General features: G+C 47.8%; 1 long non-coding RNA gene across 2 annotated transcripts; it reads right to left on the reverse strand.

Annotated features, from left to right (window-relative positions):
- Nucleotides 1-2,096: 2,096 nt before the first annotated feature.
- LOC122181617 lies at nt 2,097-17,687 on the reverse strand. Of its 2 annotated transcripts, none has more exons than XR_006179506.1 (4): nt 17,530-17,687; nt 17,183-17,267; nt 6,818-6,947; nt 2,097-2,474 (listed from the first exon to the last, which is right to left on the reverse strand). It is a non-coding gene; the product is annotated as an uncharacterized LOC122181617 (long non-coding RNA). The 2 variants fall into 2 exon arrangements; XR_006179505.1 differs by having other exon boundaries at nt 17,178-17,267.
- Between the last annotated feature and the right edge of the window lie 228 nt (nt 17,688-17,915).

The following is a 17,915-nucleotide window of genomic DNA, read 5'->3' on the forward strand; positions in this document are numbered from 1 at the left end:
ACACTACGGAGCAAGGCAGCAAAGGTCACTGGAGCCCCCGTGCAGGACCAAAGCCCAGTGCTGTTTAGAGACAGGGAGTGCAATCCAAGTGCTCATGGAGGGACTGCTCGGACCTGGGCATTACTACAGTGCCACCTTTGGCCTGAGGCATCCAAGAACAATGGCAAAGTGGGAAACAGCCTTTTTGTGTGTGTCTTTGGCCTAGGTGGCCAGAAGCATTTTTGGGGAATTCTCTTATTTACCTGGTAAAGGTCAAGTCCCAGGAGGTGTTTCCTGTCCCGTAAATCACGTACTGCCTGTACCTGCAGGGCTTCATCTCTACTAAGACAGGAGGTGAGTTTGTGCTACAGCACATCCTTTATTCCAGAAAAGTATTTACTTCAGGGACACTGGAATCCCTGCTCTGCCAAACAAAAAGAGTGATGGGGATTGAATCTAAGCTTGAGTTCTTTAAAAAAAAAATAAAAAAATCCAGAAATCCAGTCACTGTATCCTAATTGTTCTGATCCAACCTTTCACAGCACTGCATTGAGCTAAAGGGCTGCACCTGAAAATATGCCAAGAGCGGCATGAAATGTTAATGTTGCAATTTAAACAATATGAATATTGCAGCACCGCTCTGCTGCTCCCCATCCACTGAACAATTCTCATTCAATGGAAGTCAAGTTACATTTCAGGAAATAATGAGGTCTGCTAATTAAGTCTGGCCTAGGAAGACAGCAGTGTTAAAAGGAAAAAAAAAAAAAATCAGATCTCCCCAAAATGTGTACATTTGCTGCTTATTACCTGCAAAGGGAAATCATTAATGCTGTGCAATGCCAGGATCACAGGTCAGCACCATTGTCTTATTGCACACATCTAGAGGAAATTATCTTTTTAATGATAATACACGTAAGTCATGACCTGCTTTGTCCCTGGGAGGCAAGCGGGAAATGCCAGGCTGACGCTTTCCATATTCTGCAGGCAGAAATCAGCCACCTGACAGCGAATGCCAAATTCAGGCTGGGCTACAGCGAGACAGCACGAGGTTGGAAGGGCTGAAGGCAGCTGACACAAGATGGATCCCAGCTCGCACATGGGGAGGGCATTCAGTGCCTAGTGCAGCTCCCCAGCCACCAGTGACAGTGACACAGTGACAGAAGACTGAGCTGGTGGGAGCCACGATGAGACAGTCTGTCCTTGGGAAAGATGGACCAGACAGGGTCTTCACATTTAAAGTCTGATGGGAAGACCCCCTTCCACTCCCTTGGCTACTACCCCACTACACAAGCACATGCTGCAAAGCCACGAGGGCTCTGCCATAGCCTGGAAACGGACATGTCAGCTCCAGGGCTCCCCAAGGAACCACAGCATTGTTTTGAGCTGGAAGAAACTCCTAAAGGCCATCTGGTCCAACCTCCCCGCACTGAGCAGGGATACCCACAGCTCCATCAGTGCTCAGAGCCCATCCATCCTGACTGTGGCTGTCTGCAGGGACGGGGCCATTCAATATCAAACCAACAGCAAACACACAAAACTCATGGCTTTCTCACCTTCTTGTCTTCCACCATTTTCCCAATGTTATTCTCCATGGCAGTGGCTGGGGCCGTTACTCCATTTCCCCTGTCTCTCCCATGTATCCCCAACCCAAAGAACTGGACAGCAAAGGTCTGGCACTATGCAACTCATGGGAAAAACAGAAGGGTGGGACAGGCCCATCACACTCTCCTGCTGCCTTTTTTCTCTGTCACGGCAGCACACAGACCCACCCATCCTCCTGCTCTGAACTCTGCCTTCAGCCCCCATCTGATCAGCACAGCGCTGACAGGTCGCTGAGCAGCTTGCTGTGTGAAGAGCAGGCTGCAGAGGGCTGATCCGCTCCTGCTGCCACAGCAACAGCCTTCCCTAACCCACCTCCCAGCTCTCCAGAAGAAAATTCATCTGATCAAGAGCCGAGCGAGGCCACTGGGGTCCTGGTTCATTCCTTGACCACTGCCGACATGCTGAACTTTACCTTGTCTCTAACAGACAGCCATTCTCCTCAGATCCAGACAGAATGAGCCATGCTGACTTGGATTTGCAAAAACAAAGATCCAAATGAGGGCAGGCTCAAACCATTCAAGAGGAAACACTTTGTTTGAAAGAAGAGAGAAATCCAGCTGAAACCATCCATAACAATAAACCTTCCAGCTCCCAGGCGGTCCCAAAATGAGGGAGAATGTGGCACTGAGGAACATGGTTTAGTGGGCATGGTGGGGATGGGCTGATGATCTCAGTGCTTTATTCCAACCTTCATAATCCTATGACTCTAAGAGATTCAGACACCACTTGCATCCCGAGGTCACTTGCTGGAGGTTCAGGAGCTGTTTCTGGTCCCCAAGATCCGTTCCCAAGCAGCAGCTCAGTGTCTACGGGGGAGCAGAGGTCTCCTTTGGCCAGCCCACCTCACTCTGCACCTCCAGGCACACCAGCAACTCTTCCACCAAGTGTCAGCTCTGCAATAAAGAGCAATAAACATGCCAGAGTAATTAATGTCTTAACAACTTATTACAATCCTCAGATAATTAATCACAAAAGCTAAACATGCTGTCTCACCCTCCTAATGTGTTAATGCTCTAATTATCATGCCTCAATTAAGGGGAAGTCAGCGCTCCTCGCTTAGAAGTGCACTTTTAATAAGGGTGCTCGAATGTAGGCACGTTGAAGTGGGGAGGGAGGGGGCGAAGGGGGTTAAGGAAGACGACACCATTCTTAATGAGGTTGCATGGGTGGCTGTAGGCAAGGAATTGACAGCCCCTCTCTGGGATCTCACACATGAGTGCGCGTGGAACTGGGGGCCATCTGCGGCAGCTCTGCGCTCCGCTTCCCATCCGGCTATTTATAGGAGAGGCAGCATGTGGGGCACAGGGATGGCAGGGCTGGGGATGAGCAGCTCTACTGCAGATCCGGGCAGAGCTACACGGCAGAGCTGGAAGCTTGTGGAGATGGCAGCAACAGGCAGGGGTGGTCTTCTCTACCCACAGCCCACTGCTTGCCCTGCTTCCAGGCACGCAGGCAGTTGCCACCACTCTCATCCCATGTGTGCCTCCATGCCTCTCCAGTGCAGTCCTCTCTCTGTGGTTCACCTCCAACAAGCCACCTATGGGACATCCCATGGAGACGTCCTCAAAAGCCAAGATAGCCCTTTAATCTCCCAGTTTCGGCCATTATCTGGATGTTTTCCACAACTCCAGAAAGCTGAGAGTCATACTTCAACAGTAGCAGGTCTCCGCTGCAACCAAGACACAGCTCTGCACCCCTATGCCCCTCACCCTTGGAGAAGGTGTTGGGCACCAAGTATGGCCCAGGCAAAGATGGCATCACCTCCTCCCCAATCTGCACAGCAAAGAGCTCCTGCAGCTACCCCCATCCAAGTGGGCCTCCAAAACCCACAAGGTTTCCCCTGAACCAGTCAGGTCTCTGTTCCATCCAAGCTTTTTTTTTCAAATTTCTCAGGCAAATGAAACACCAGAAGATTTTTCAGCCTCGGTTAAACTGGAAAAAGATCACATTGCATTTCCTCAAGAAATAACACGCCGTGTAGGTTTGGATGGCTCCCTCTGAGGAATAAGGGAGAAGGAATAAGAAACAAAACAAAACAAAGCAACCCGGAGGGGACATGAATTTTAAAACCCATGAACAGTTTTTGTTTTTCAAATAATCGAAATGAAAAGATATTTCACGTAGTCACTTCCATCAAAATATTTTTGGCACCCTGATTCTTCGACGATTTTTACACACACACACACACACACAAAAAAAAAAAAAAAAAAAAAGAATGCTCTCCAGCTCTGTCTGCTCCATCTATCTGCTGTTCTTTGCAGTGACTGAGGGACTCAGGACCTCTCTGTGCCTGGAAGGGTGTATGCTACAGAAGGTGGATGTGCTCAGAGATGAGGTGCCTTCCTCAGCTCGTTTCAGACACCGTATCCAAGCTTCTCAGAGACTACTTTCATAGAATCACTAAGATTGGAAAAGACCTCTAATTGGAGGACCTCCAATCGGATCCATCTAGTCTAACTATCCACCCATCACCATTATTGCCCACTAAACCACGTCCCTCAGTGTCACATCTCCACAATTCTTGAACACCTCCAGAGACAGTGACCCTACCACCACCCTGGGCAGCCCATTTCACAGCCTCACCACTCTTTCTCAGAAGTTTTTCCTGATATCTGACCCATTCATGCCTTTCCCTTTCACTACTGCTGTCAAACCAGTGGTCACTTGAAAGCATGGGGTATTTACTTCACTTCTGGAGCGCAGAAATACTGCCTTGATTATACCAGATTCAGCCTACTCTGAAGCATCAAGTCAGCTGAATATCTTGTGCCAGGAGTTGTGGTGAAGGTGACTGGCCTATGTTAGCATGCTGTGAGGCTGGAGAAAGCTGTCTATTCAGAAGAGAGTCCAGTTCCTGCACTAGGATATAGCCCTTGGGATGCTCTGGGCCCTGGTTAGGCTGTACCCACCACCAGATAATGGACAAATCATCAAACCTGAGCCTTCCTCTCTATACCAGAACAGACCTGGTTACACTCTGCCAGCACTCGCCCATTCTCAGAGGCAGATGATACAGAGAGGGGAACGGCTCTGCTTCTTTGTGTCTTTTCCAACTAATCGTTGAGTATGGGCTGCTTGGAGATAATCTCTGACCTGACAGCATGAGATGCAGTCCTATACATGCTCATATGATGCTGTCAATCACATGCAGGCAGGTTCCCAGAGTCCCGGAGAAGGACCTGAACTCTGAGGGCAGATTCCAGAAGAAAGCAGGTAAACATGATATGAATAAAATACAAGTCATAAGGACCATCAGACCAAACAGAGACATTGCTTTTCAAAAAAAAGGCAGGGCTGGACCAAGGAGCCAATGCTACCAGAATCCAGATGCCCCCAAACTCACACCCTTGACAAGAGCTTTCCAAGCTTGCCTTACACTACACCCTCCCTCTGCCTGCTGCCTTTAAGAAAGCATGCAGCATGACAGCTGGGAAACTCAATCTGGTCCAAATTTTGTTACAGCCCTGCTGGTTTTTATCCTTGATTACCAGCATTAATTTTAATGGCTTTCCTACATTAACTTTGTCCTGAACCAGTTGGAGGAAAATTTTTGCTCACTTGCCTTCTGGAGAACAGTCTGGGTAATTTTCCCCTGTCACATAATGGCCTGCCACACAGCATACTTTGTTGGGGGCAATAAACTTCCCAAAGCTGGGGGAAGGAAAGGTGTATATCACAGAATATGTAAATCCATGAACCATCCAACCATGCTTTGCTCAATTTGGGTCTTGGCTTGTGCTGGTCCAGCAGGTGGAAATTCTTTCCTCCTGTTCACCATGGAAGGGAACTACTGAGCGTGCACCTCAAAGATGTGACGCTTCCAGCTGAAATGACACCCTCCCTCAAGTCTGGGCAGCTTTGGACTGGGTTCATCACTGGCCATCTGTCTCTCATTTTCCCCTAGAATCATTAAAAATGTCCGTAAAACAGGTCCCAAAAGAGAAAATAGTGCTAGAGCATGCCTAGAAAATGCTTCAGAGAGGCAAGGCAGAAGGGATGCCTTCTCCATTCCTACTCTGCCCATGCTAAAAGTGGGCTGCACCCCTCTTGGTGCTATCTCCACACACTTCTATTCACAGTGGGGAGCAGAGGTGAAGATGATGCAGTGCCTGAACCGCTTTCTCTCCTTATTCTCACTTGCAGCCACCATCCTGGCTTCCAAAAGGCAACTTCACAGCAGCAGACAGGTTGGGCTCTGTGGCAGAGAGAGAGAGAGACCATCCTTCCCTTTGCTTACCAGTCCCTTTCCTTCCTCCAGCTCTCAGAAAGGTATGACAGCTCAGCCCATGGAAAGGACAGGAAAGACTCAACGCCTTCCTCTCCTTGTCAAAAAAACAGGGCAACAGCATTTGCACTGAAGAAATGTAAGGGTTCAGTTCACGTTTTCAACATTTTCTATCTCTGACAGCATAAGGAACATGATTACAAAAAGAGATGTCTTTGATGCATCATGTGATGCCATACTTTAGCGGTACAGATGTTCCCTCCATGCTCCAAGGGGTGATTTGGAAGACAGAAGGCTCAGAAATCCCAACATGCCCAACCACGAGCACCTGGGCTGCTGTAGAGAGACTGTTGCCATGGAAAGATGAGAGAAGCAACAGTCAGCAGAGATGGCTGGATTGTTCCCACCAATTAATGCGAAGAATTTTGACTGTTCTTCTGTGTTTTCTGCAACAGCCTAGCAACCACCTCAAAAGTGTTATTCACACATCTCTAAAGTGTTTGGCAGGGTCACATGCCTACTAAGCCATGCAAGGAGGAAGGGACAGCTCTCCAGTGAAAGCCTCTTAAGCACAGGTCCACCACTAGTGTGTAGTTTGGCCATCACAGACACTTTGCAACAGCTCCACTACACACTAAGTGTGTAAGTGACCTAGGGAGATAGAGATCACAGTATCCTAACTTCTTCCATCCCTTGAAGTAAGGCAAACAACTGCATTCCACGTGCACACTGGTCTAGCCGCTTCCACGGAAGGGGCACTACAGTCTGACAAAGCACATCGTCATCTCATTCATTAAGTTCGTGGCATTAATTGATTTCTTTCCAACCAAGCCATAAAAGCCAAAGCTGCATGCAAACAGCATCCTAAAATATCCTTGTAAATCTCAGCCACCACGTTCATTAATTACAACCCAGTGATAGTTCAGGCCATTAGTTCTGGATGGTAACTTCATTTATTCCCACGTTAATGCTCGATGTCAGTGGTTATCTCATTACCACTCTATTACTTACCTACTTAATCCATCATTACAGGCCAGGCCAGAAGGGAGGAGCAGAGTTTGCCCTGCGTTGTAGGCAGATAATGCATCAAGCACAGAGAATTTCAACCAAAACACGTCTATAATCTGTAGCAGGGTTATATCTATTAAGAGGAAGAAACACAGATGAATGCTGTTAAAAACACAAACACGTTTCAATAGAAAAATTGTGGATACTGAGGTTTCTCTTAAATCAGAAGTAAAAGCTTTGGCAGGAACGGAAGTGCTTATTAGCAGCTGCACAAAAACAGCCTTACCTCTGTGCCCTGCTCCTCTTTGGACTTTCCTTTTCCCAGGCCCTGGGTCAGGTTCAAACTCTTTCTCTGTCTTCTGCATGCTAAACACTTTGACAAGGCAGGTCAGAGTCTGTGCTCTGGGAGCTGCCACTTGCTGAATGCACCAGAAAACATTCAGGTAGAGCTGCAGATGCTGCCAGGCCTGAGCACTACTGAAAACACACCTAAAAGCCATATGAAGATGCAATAGTTACCCTCATTTCATACACGCTTGGCTGGAGCTGCTCTCTGTTGGCGAGCAGACGTTTCCAAGCAGGTGCTTTACCTTACCTGCAGTGCTCCTGCCTGTCCCTCCATGCAATTCAGCTTATTCCATGCACCAATCCAGCCCCCAAGGGTCCAATTTGGGTGTTTCAGCACAGCAAGGCCAGCATCTTTCTTATTTCACTCCCTCTTGCCTCCCTCAAATAGTCTTTGAGACAGCTCTTTCCCTTACACTAAGAGAGCACTACTGCTTGACAGAAAAGAGAAGACCCCTGAGAATGACCAGCCTTGAAACCAATACAGGAGCTGGGGAAAAGTCTCACAGGGATGTGTCTGGAGCAATAAAGCAGGTTCTCTTTAGAGCAAGTACTCCTGCTCTGCCCATGCAATAGGGCAGGGTAAATTTCGTTCTACTGCTTCTAAGTGACATGATATGGAAGGACTACAGTCCTCTAATAGGGAAGAATCTATTGCCATGAAGTCAGAGTAGAGAGAAAAGATACAGCCCCAATGACATCTGGAGTGAAGTACTGCTGTTTTCCTCTGTGATCAGCCCACACAGCCAAAGTGCCTGTGCTGGACCAAGTGGGCTCTACACAGTGCTGTGAACACTAGAACAACTAGTTCTAGTTGTGAACTGTGAACAGCTAGAACAACTGACAGAGCAAGGCTGCAGAATGCAGCAATCAGATGTAATTAAAATACCTTAGCAGCCCTGCTTCCAGCCCTTGGCAATTAAGTCTATCCCATGCTGTGGACATAAAATAGTTAAAAACAAAACAAACAAACAAAAAAAAAAGGGAAGCTGGGCCATTGACACCAGCGTACATAGACATAGGTTTTGATTAAAGAGCCTTAAACAGATTAAACACAGAGGCCTGGGGGAGACAAGTGCTGCTACGGGGGAAAGCTGCCCCCAGCCAACTGCCAGAGGCTGGATGGGAGCCCCGCATCACGGCTGGGTTCTCCAGGACGCAGTAGGATACCAGCTTCAAGTGCAGCTTTCCCCATAGGCATTCATAACATCTCTTTCTTGTTTCACCTCACACAGATGCTCTTGGACTGATAAGGAATGAACTCTCCCGACAGAGAGGGGCAAAGATAAAGTCTTCCCCTCGCCATCTATTTATATCAAGCCAGTAGGAACTCATTATCTTTCAGATCGCTGGCACGCACAGCTGGAATCAGTCATCAGGCTGGAAAGTTATTAGGGGTGGGCAAGAGAGAGCCAGACACATTAACCCTGTTTTCTCAGGAAAGCTAGCTGAAGATAAGAGGGAAGGGTGGTACAGCTGGGCCTGAGACCTCAGAAAGAGAAGACCCACATAGGAATAGTTGATCAAGGGTAGCCCAGGAGCTCAGAGCACAGCACGAAGAGACATACTGCACCCAGAGCTGAGGCTACACACCTGCAGTGGGTACACAGAGGTGCTGCAGGTGTGGGTGCAGGCCATGGAGCTATGCAAACTAACGAGCACTGCTTACCATTACCATGTGGTTCTGGTGAAGAGCTCTGCAGCTGCTGTTACAAATCTAGTACAAAACACTCACATGTGTGTACCACACAAAGAGGGACTTTCCCACCATATATTCCTCAGGTTTTGTATATGAGGATAATTGGTAAAACACACCAGATCTGGAAGAAATTATAAATCGGAAAGTATGAGATATTTAGCATTGCCAGCTCTCACAGCAGTGAAGCACCTGCTCCTGGAGTTAGGGCATTTGCACCACATTCATCTCATTCCTGTTCTACTCCAAAGGCTTCAACAAGAAGCTTGAAATATTTAACCTCCACCTTAGCCTGAAAGAAGCCAAGACAAAAAGCAAGAGCCCCTCTCAAGCACTCACCTTACTGTTTTGCTGTGAGTTGGTAAGTGCCCCATACAAACCCAACACGTGGAAAGCCAACACATGGAAACCAGCTCTCTGCTTTTAAACACTGAGACTGAGGCAGCTTTTGGTCTCAGCTCTGCACAACGTTCAGAGGCCTGGTTCACAACCACAGTGTAACAGATCTTTAGATCTGCAAATAGCTGAGAGGAAGCCGAGCTCCCTTCTGAGTCATCAGAAATCCAAACCCATGCTAACAAATGAACGGCCCAAGCAGCCGCAGTGAGCACTGCGTCTCTGCCTTCCCTGCAGCAGTTTAGTCTGTGTAGGTATAATCATGTCTGCAACAAGAAGGCAGGTGACTTAAAGATATGCTCATCAATGCATCTCAATGTTTTAGGCACTGTTTTGCATCCAGCCCAAGTGAAAATACAACCATGTTTCGGAAAGAGAAAGGAGTGCCCTTGGCTGGGGTATCACTGCCACTTGCAGCCCCCATTTTGGCAGCTGGTAATTTGGGGCAGGTGGGTATGCGGAGAAGCACTTTTATCCTAAGGCTGCCTTAAGCAAAGTCTCTTTTTGAAACAGCACAAGAGGGTCACATTTACTGCTTAGCAATATCCTTTCTCAGCAAGACATCACCCACCACTTTCCAAGGCTATGAGCATGCAGGCACCTCTGAGAGGTGGAAAAGAGTTGGTGCTCCCCTTGCTTCCTTCGTGATTCCTTCAGACGCTGACATTTGAGTACTTTCCCCCCCCCCTGCAAACAACATGCATCCACTGAGTGCTCCCGGGGAAGCAGCACGACCAGAGCAAATTCCCTGAAAAAGCCTTGGCAGCGTTCCCCCTGCTCTGCGGCTGTGAGCAAGGCAGAGTAACAGAGCACGACACATGGAACAGCAGAAGCTGAGCAACACACGTGTTACTGCAAGGAAAATAAACAGTTTTATGCGGGTGGGAGGCGGGGGGGAAGCACTCCCTAACAAACACTTATTAAAACACAATCTTATCCTCATCCGACCCGAACTGAAATGAAAGAAAACTGGAAGACTGGCATAGCTGCCAGGGCACTCAGGCGATGTTGCTGACCAGCCATGTATGTAATCACCCAGGAGGGTCCCCAAACAGCCCTGTCGTCTTTCCTCCAGTGCATTTAGATGCGTCAGTTTAAGTCAGCAACGTTTTTAAGGCTGCTCAGCCTTGCTCTCCAGGCTCCCGGAGCCTTCTGACACCATTAAAGCATCTTCCAGCCACCCTAGATGGACTCCAGACCAGCCAACGCACTGTGCACTCTGTTCCCCTTGGTCTAAGTAAAGAAGGATGCTCAAATCACAAGTCCTGCAACTCTACTTGAAAACCTTCCACGTTTTTAACAGGGGTCAGCAAGGAAGGTGCTTCCCATGCAAGCAAGCCATCGAGCAAGGCAGCAAGCTCCATCAAAAGAAGAGATAAATGGGTTTCAGGGATTCACAAGGCAGTCAGATGAAGATCCAAGTGCATCTGCCCTATCAATAGCTACACTGCAGAGGCAAGACTAGATTTTATTGATTTTAAGGGACTGGATACGAAAACGTGGGAAAGCTGTACATGTGCTGAAAGGTTTGACCGATTCATTTAAAAGGCCCAAAAAAGGGCTCAGAGCAGCCTTTCTATCAGTCACTGCCCATGGAGCATAATTGCGTGGCGTAAGAACAGTCCCTAAATCCTTTAAAAGGAACAAAGAACTAGGAAAATGAATGCTGCAATGGAAGGGAGGGGTGAAGTTCAACTGCTGTAAGAACCCCTAAAGACGATGCACATTTCACATTTTCAGATCTGCAAGAGCTGACTTTCTGTTCCTCAGCTCTAATCACCTCTTTGTAGTGAGATTTGGCACTAGCCTGGGTCCCCGAGCAAGCAGAGGCAGAGGATTTGTCACCCACTTCTCCTGCAAGACTCCCCTGGGGATTTTCTAAGGAGTGAGGCTCTCTTTCTGAACATTCTGCCTTTAAAAGACAAGACCACAGCTGTGAGAAACCCAAGAGCAATTGTCTTTCTGACTCAAACGTAGCTTTGAGCCTTGTGTGCACCCACCAGCCCTGCAGCCCTACACCTGTTTCAATAGGGTGTTTGCATCGCTGTTCAATTTGCCATGCGTTTAGCTTCACATCCTTCATTGGATTATTTTTATATTTAATGTCCTCTGCACTCCTGCCCTTCTTTTTATAGAATGGTAATCCAAGTCCCTTGGTAAGGCTGAGTAATCTTCATCAGATTTTAATCAAAGCAAGCCAGATCCTGGGCTGCCAGGACTGATGCATCTGCCTTTAAATATCTGAACTATGGTGATTTACCCCAGCAAGGAGCTAGCCCCACCCTGTATGTGAATTTAAATTCCTTCCTATGCATCAAGCTAAAACAACAATACAGAACAAGCAACCTGCTGCGAAGGGGGTTTAGTTTATAAAACCAATACCCAGGATTTCAGAACTAAATGAAAATCGGAGATAATCCTTCCCTAAATCCAGCCTGGGAAAAACACTCTGGACAGATCAGTATTGAGTAACTTTTTAAACACACTTTTTCCTCTTGTGAAATCTACCATCAAGCTTGAGTCAAAGGGAAGTCACACACAATGCCTCATTTTTACAAGGCCCAGAGAATTCACTGTTTCCACCTGTATAGAAAATGCATATTGTACCACGCAGACTTGTCCAGGTGGACCTGGTTCTGTGCTTAAAGATACTGCCAAACCCCGGCATTCAAGGTCAGCACATTAGTTGAAAATAATGAGATTTCTGGGATACAAAACATTGGTTCCACTTTCCTTACCTTTAAAGATGACTTGTGCTGGCTTCCCTCCACAGATAAGAAAGATAAAAAACTACTTACATGAAAGGGAATCATCTAACTACCTGACTCTGGAGTCTGAAGCAAAAATGGTGGCAGGTCATTGCACATGAGTCTTTGGACTGCAGAGTCTGAGCAAAGCCTGAAGTAGATGACAGCCTAGAAGGCTCTGGTAAAGACAAACCAGGAGGGTTACAATCATTTACTTCCACATTTGGAGCTAAACTCCTGAATAACGTTAGGGTTTTCATAAGTTCTCTTAGTTCATTTCCAGTGAGACAGAAGGTAAAGCAGGTATCTCCATCTTGCTCTCAAAAACTCCTAAGTCAAGGTGTGCCAAAAGCTGGAGGAAATATAACTGTATCCTTGGAAGAGTTGGACTGCACTTGGATCTTTACAACGTCCTTTGTGCAAGTCCAGTAAAACCAGTGACCCATTCAGCTGAGCCAATAATACGTGATTAGATGCTGTCATGCTAGTGACAAAGCCCTGGGAAAGTGCCATTAAGAGGTTATTATTCATTAAGGGGACAAAAGAGGGACTTGGCATTTAAAATAAAAAAAGAAAAAGTCAACTCGTAGTTGTAAGTAGAAAGTACAGAAAAGCAGAGAGCTTAGGATGAGGAAAGAGTGAGAGCTTTGTTTCCTTCCCCACAGCTTTGCAGGTGGAAGAGTTCTCCAGTGGCCATAACCCCACCAATTTCTCCCCATACAGAAGGAACAATAAAAAAGCAGCATAGCCTTGGTGCCATGTGCAGGGCCTGACCTCAAAGCTTGTAGGTTGAAACGAATGCCCAGGCACAACCTGTGACACTTCTTCCCACTTGCAGCCAACCCAGAATTGATTTTCAGGAAAACATGAAGTTACTACTGGCCTCTTGTCTGGGAGGAGTCAAAGGGCATCGGTAAGCACAGAGCTGGCAGCACACAGATGGCAGGAGGGAAGCAAGGATAAGGATCCCTTGCCAATTCCCTTAGTCCTAGCCACAGGGAGGTGGGAGATATCAATGTGTTTTCTGCAAGGAGGGTTAAACCCAAGTCATTGGATGCTCTCCCAGGCTCTAGATTTGCCAGACAAGCAGCCCACACTTCATTGATCTGGCTGCAAACAGACAGTTAGAAAAGCTAAGGCAAAGCAGCTAAGGTGTGACTCAACACAGGTTTCTTATTAGCAGGCACCACACACATATTAAAGCGCGTCGTAAATAATCTCATGAAGGAGCTTATATGAGAGCATCCACAGAAGGGTTAATGAGCTTTAGTCTCTGCAAGCAGACTACATCTTTTGTCCATTCACATTAACTCATCCAAGCATCCCCCATTCAAGACACTGGTTCCTATGACAGATGGTCATATTAGTGTCCACATGTGGCAACAAGGAGACAACAACGGGTGGCCCAGACAGCAATTGAAACTCTTCACCCTACTTGCCCCAAAAATGGGTTCAAGATCATGCCAAGGGTAACCAGGATGGAAGCAGACAAAGATGTCAGGTACGAGCATCCAAATCATCTCCTCTCATCTTCTGTGCTGTTAAGATCTCAACGGGGTCCAGTTTGGGATGCTGATCTGCAAGCCAGAGTGAATAACTGGAGATGGTCCAAAGCAGACAGACAGCAGTGAGTGGAAATCTATAGGAGATGGCTGGCAAGGAAAGGTGGAAAACATTTGTGATGCTTGGTCTAGAGGAGACGGAGACATGGTTACATTCTGCAGATCAACAAAAAGCAAGTAGGAAAGAAATCCTAGGCTTAATATACAACTAGAGACCTTTCAGTCAAATATCAGGAAAAACTTTGAGAATGTACGGAGTGCAAAAGCACCAGGCAGGTGTCAGATCACTGCTTTCTTCAAGATACCCATTCTAAATTAAACCCTTTGGGCTGAGCTGCAGAGGACCCCATAACTCAGCCACAAGGCAGTCAAGAGAGTTACGAGCTCAGTCTGCACTGTGACTTGGGAACAGATAGTCCGACACCACTGCAAAAGAAATTAATTTCCAGCTTGTCATAAAAGAAACAAAAAACAAAAAGCCACACAGCAGCTGCTGCTTAGAAAGACCTTTACAAATCCCTCCAGTGTGAAAAGGACAGCAAGGGAGGGATGGGTATGTGCCATTTAGAGGTTGGACCCACTTCCATGGGGAACGCAGCAGCCCCAAACCAACCCAAGTGCTGCAGGAGTGCCAGAGCAAGGCAGGAGCACAGGGATGGGCGATCTCAGCTGCCAGAGCAGAGGGAGCTTTGGGATGTCCATAGTTCTGATGAAAATGGGAGCCTCCAAACTTTCCTGAGCTTTCCTCTGGAAGCTTGGCAGGAGACCAGGATTTGCACCATCCTCTTTGAATTTTTCTCTTACTTGCCTGTTGGCCTTTTATGCATGAAAAATAGAGATGTTTTGTTGGCAGCTTCATCTCAGGTCTGTCATATACCATATACATTTGCTGGAGCTAATTTCTGCATCATACCTTCCTATTTGTCCGAGCCAAAATTCCTTATGCTCTGTAGCCCAAACCTCCCTGGATGTCAGCTCTTCATGTATTTTTGGCTGAATCTGGAGCTTGGGGAGCTGAGAGATGCTTAGAGAAACCAACAAGCTGCCTGTTTGCCTCCCTGCCCACGTGAAAACAGTTCAATATATCCATGGTGAAGCCCAGCCACAGGATGGAAAGTCTCCTAGTGACGCAGATACGGCTTGCAGCAAGTTTCACTCCTCAGTTTCAAGCCCAGAAGCATCCCCCTTGAGTTTCTCCTCCCACATGGAATCACGTCTGTATGAAGCTTGGCTCAGACCATCACACTCACTGTCTTTTCAAGGGTGAGTGCAGTCAAAGACATCTCACCCGAGAATGTCTTTGAAGGTCACTTCTCAACCTCTTCCACCACTCCTTTCCCCATCTGCATTAGTGAGACTGTAAGCCATGCCTGCACTGCAGACAACTATTAGATTCTGCCTCTTGCTTTGTTTATAGAGAGTTTGGGGAGATTTGTGGGCCTGCTGATGAATTAGAGGAAGGAAGACAAACATATTTTACCGTTCTGGGCAAAGAGCGCTGGAATCCCGCGGACATCTAGAGGAATTATTTGCAGAAAATTAACATTGTTTGTCATTTGCATGATGAACTTCTGGATCTCAAGTGAGTGATGGGGAGAAACCGGTGGGAGATGTTCATTATCCCTGATGGAGTGAAGCCCCTTGACACGATGCTAAGGTCGCTGTGATCTATGGCCCTGCTATGACAACGCCGAGTGCTCTGGAATTGAACGCACACCATAACCGGGGGCGTAAGCGATCTGCCACATTAAATGCCGAGGCGTTAATAATTGTTGCTTGCCTCTGATTGCCAAGGTTTGGGATGCGCTTGTTTCATAGGGCACAAGCATTAACTCCTTCTTGACTGCCCCGTCTCATTGCAAAGGGCACAAAATCCAGCAAGAGACATATGCAGATATCAGGCAACAGCATGAATTAAAAGTTTTCCAGGCTTGCTTGTTTATCTCTTGATGCACCTTTTGGGAACGCGTTCTCAGAAGCTCCCTGACACAGCTTCCCACCTCTGGCTCCACAGCAGCTCAAACCCCTGCAAGGGACACAGATTCCCAGCACGGCAGAGAAGCCCTCTAAGCATCTCCAGAACCAATAGCACAGCAAACCTTGTTCCTGTGTCTGCCAATATTTGCCATTGGGAGCTAGCTTCAGATCCCTTCCCTGCAGCCCTAGCCTGCTCTGATGGCAGGGAGCAGCTCTGCCTGGGAGCTGAGCATACCAACAGCTGCAGGCAGGGTGGCTGGCTGGCACTGGGAAGAATCACACATCTCACTTAGGATGTGGCTTCTGGTCTCTCAGCATCTCAGTTTCCCCCTTTAACAATCTGAAATATCCTTAAACCCACTTCTGAATCATCACTCCCAGGTCCCCTGGGTCAGGGTCTGCCAACGTGGGAGGTGAGGTCCCCTCTCCCTGCCAAGAAAAGGGGCATGGAGGGGGAGGTGTGAGCCCTCCCCGCAGAGCAGCACTGCAGCTGTGCCAGCCTTGTTAGAAAGGGAGACCAGAAAAGCAGAGGGCACTTGGGCCCGGATCGAATTCACTCACAAAAGCACTGCCTCAAGTGCTTTTGTAAGCTCCTCTAAATTCATTTTGCCAGTGCTTTCGCTCCCTACCTCTAAGCACGGAGAGCAGCACAGAGGTGCTGGGAAGACATTCACAAGCATTTCTGAGACAACAAAGGAAGAGGGTGGATGGATGCCATCCTCAGTATGCCTGCTGAAAGACAGAAATCACAAACCCAGGTGTTGGCTGCAAACAGCACCGAGGCCATAGACGAAAGAGAAATCCTCTGCTGTGGACCACAGCCTCCCGAGGAGCAAAGATCTGAGGAGAGAGAATTACTCTGACAGTGTTCTCTGTGCAAAGGTGCAGCAAAAATATGCTGATACCTTTCCTCATACCAAACGAGACTGATTAAAGCAGGCAGAAATCTCAGCCCTTTCCTTCCTGAAACAGTGAGCAAGTGGTTGGGCAATGCCATTGGATTTTGGGGAAGTGGAGAACGGGAGCACCATGCAGATTTAGGGCAGGTGTGAGCAAGCCAGCCCGTACCCACAGTGTGCTGTAAGCCAGTGCAGCCTGGGGAATGGCTCCAGTCCAAGCTCTGTCCCTGCTTATGGGATCGCAGCTGAGACAGTGAAGAAAAATGAGCAACTGGAAGTCGGTAGGAATAAGCTAATGTCGCAGGGCTGTCAGTCATGTGCTAATACCCTTAGCTAAAGAAACATATTGATCCTGATTGCCTGGAATTGCACTTGAAAAGGGCTGGGTGACATTTCCAAGGAGACATGAGCTACTTTCAAGTCAATTAGCGGCATCGGAGGCTTCATGCCGAGGGGACGCACTCACCTCCGAGGAATGCCAGAAGAGAATGAGAATTGAATTAAGCCTTTTCATACGCCGGGAAACAAATCCTTTAATGGCCTGTAACAGCTGACGGGACAGCCAGGGTCGCCAAAAGCATGCTGGCAGTAGCTAGGTGAAGGAGTTTCCTGTGCTGAAGCTGGGGACTGCAGAGGAGCTGAATGCCAAGAACTGAATGCATGGGATAATCCTCCAGATAAGGGTGCAGGGGGGAGCAAAGTTTAAAGCCCAGGTCAGTAACACACATAGCAATATCTGACCTCACCTGAGGCTCAGCAGGAGCACCAGATCCAGCAGCAGCTCCCTGTAGACTGAGCAGCTTGCGGTCCTCGTGGAATCCTCTGTGGAAGCTGAAGGACCAAGGCACGCACAGGAATTTAAAGCATGCCTTCTGTCTGCTGCTTTCCCCAGAAATTCCTTCTTTGTATAGATCCCCAAGGCTCCTATGGAGCCTAGGACCCCAAGGAGGTTTGCAACCAGCAGAGCATATCCAAAGACAGAGAAATCAGGGTAGCTTTGCAATCCCTCTACTTTTTATCCACTTGCAGGTGCTCTGACCCATATTCAGTTTCCATGGTTCCTTTTATGTTCCTATAAACACGAGGCTCGTACCTGAATTCAAGGCTTTCTGGACAGCTTTACAAAGGTGATTTCCTGCTCTCTCTCAGCACCCGCGGTGATTCTGTCTCACAAGCTAAGGAGCAGAGCTCTTCAATCCCCCTGCAGAAGGGCAAAGAGTTCCAGGGAAAAGCATTTCAATCCAAGGTGAAAACAATCCCAACAGCTACAGAACAACCGAGAAGCCTCAGTCCTAAAAAAGTCCCAGCAGTGTGCTCCCCTGGCTTTTCCCCTCCCCTCTTCTCCCCACTGCTATGGCTCTGAGCCGAGGAACAGAGACAGCCAGCTCCAGTCCCAAAGGAAATCAAACACAAGTCATTCCTTTTGACTCTAACGAAGAAGAGCGGCTGCTTTCATAAACCTGCAGACTCTGAGGATTA

This window comes from Lagopus leucura, unplaced genomic scaffold, assembly GCF_019238085.1.
Source record: "Lagopus leucura isolate 7727_CA_CO unplaced genomic scaffold, USGS_WTPT01 Super-Scaffold_100009, whole genome shotgun sequence".
NCBI classification, from domain to species: Eukaryota; Metazoa; Chordata; class Aves; order Galliformes; family Phasianidae; genus Lagopus; species Lagopus leucura.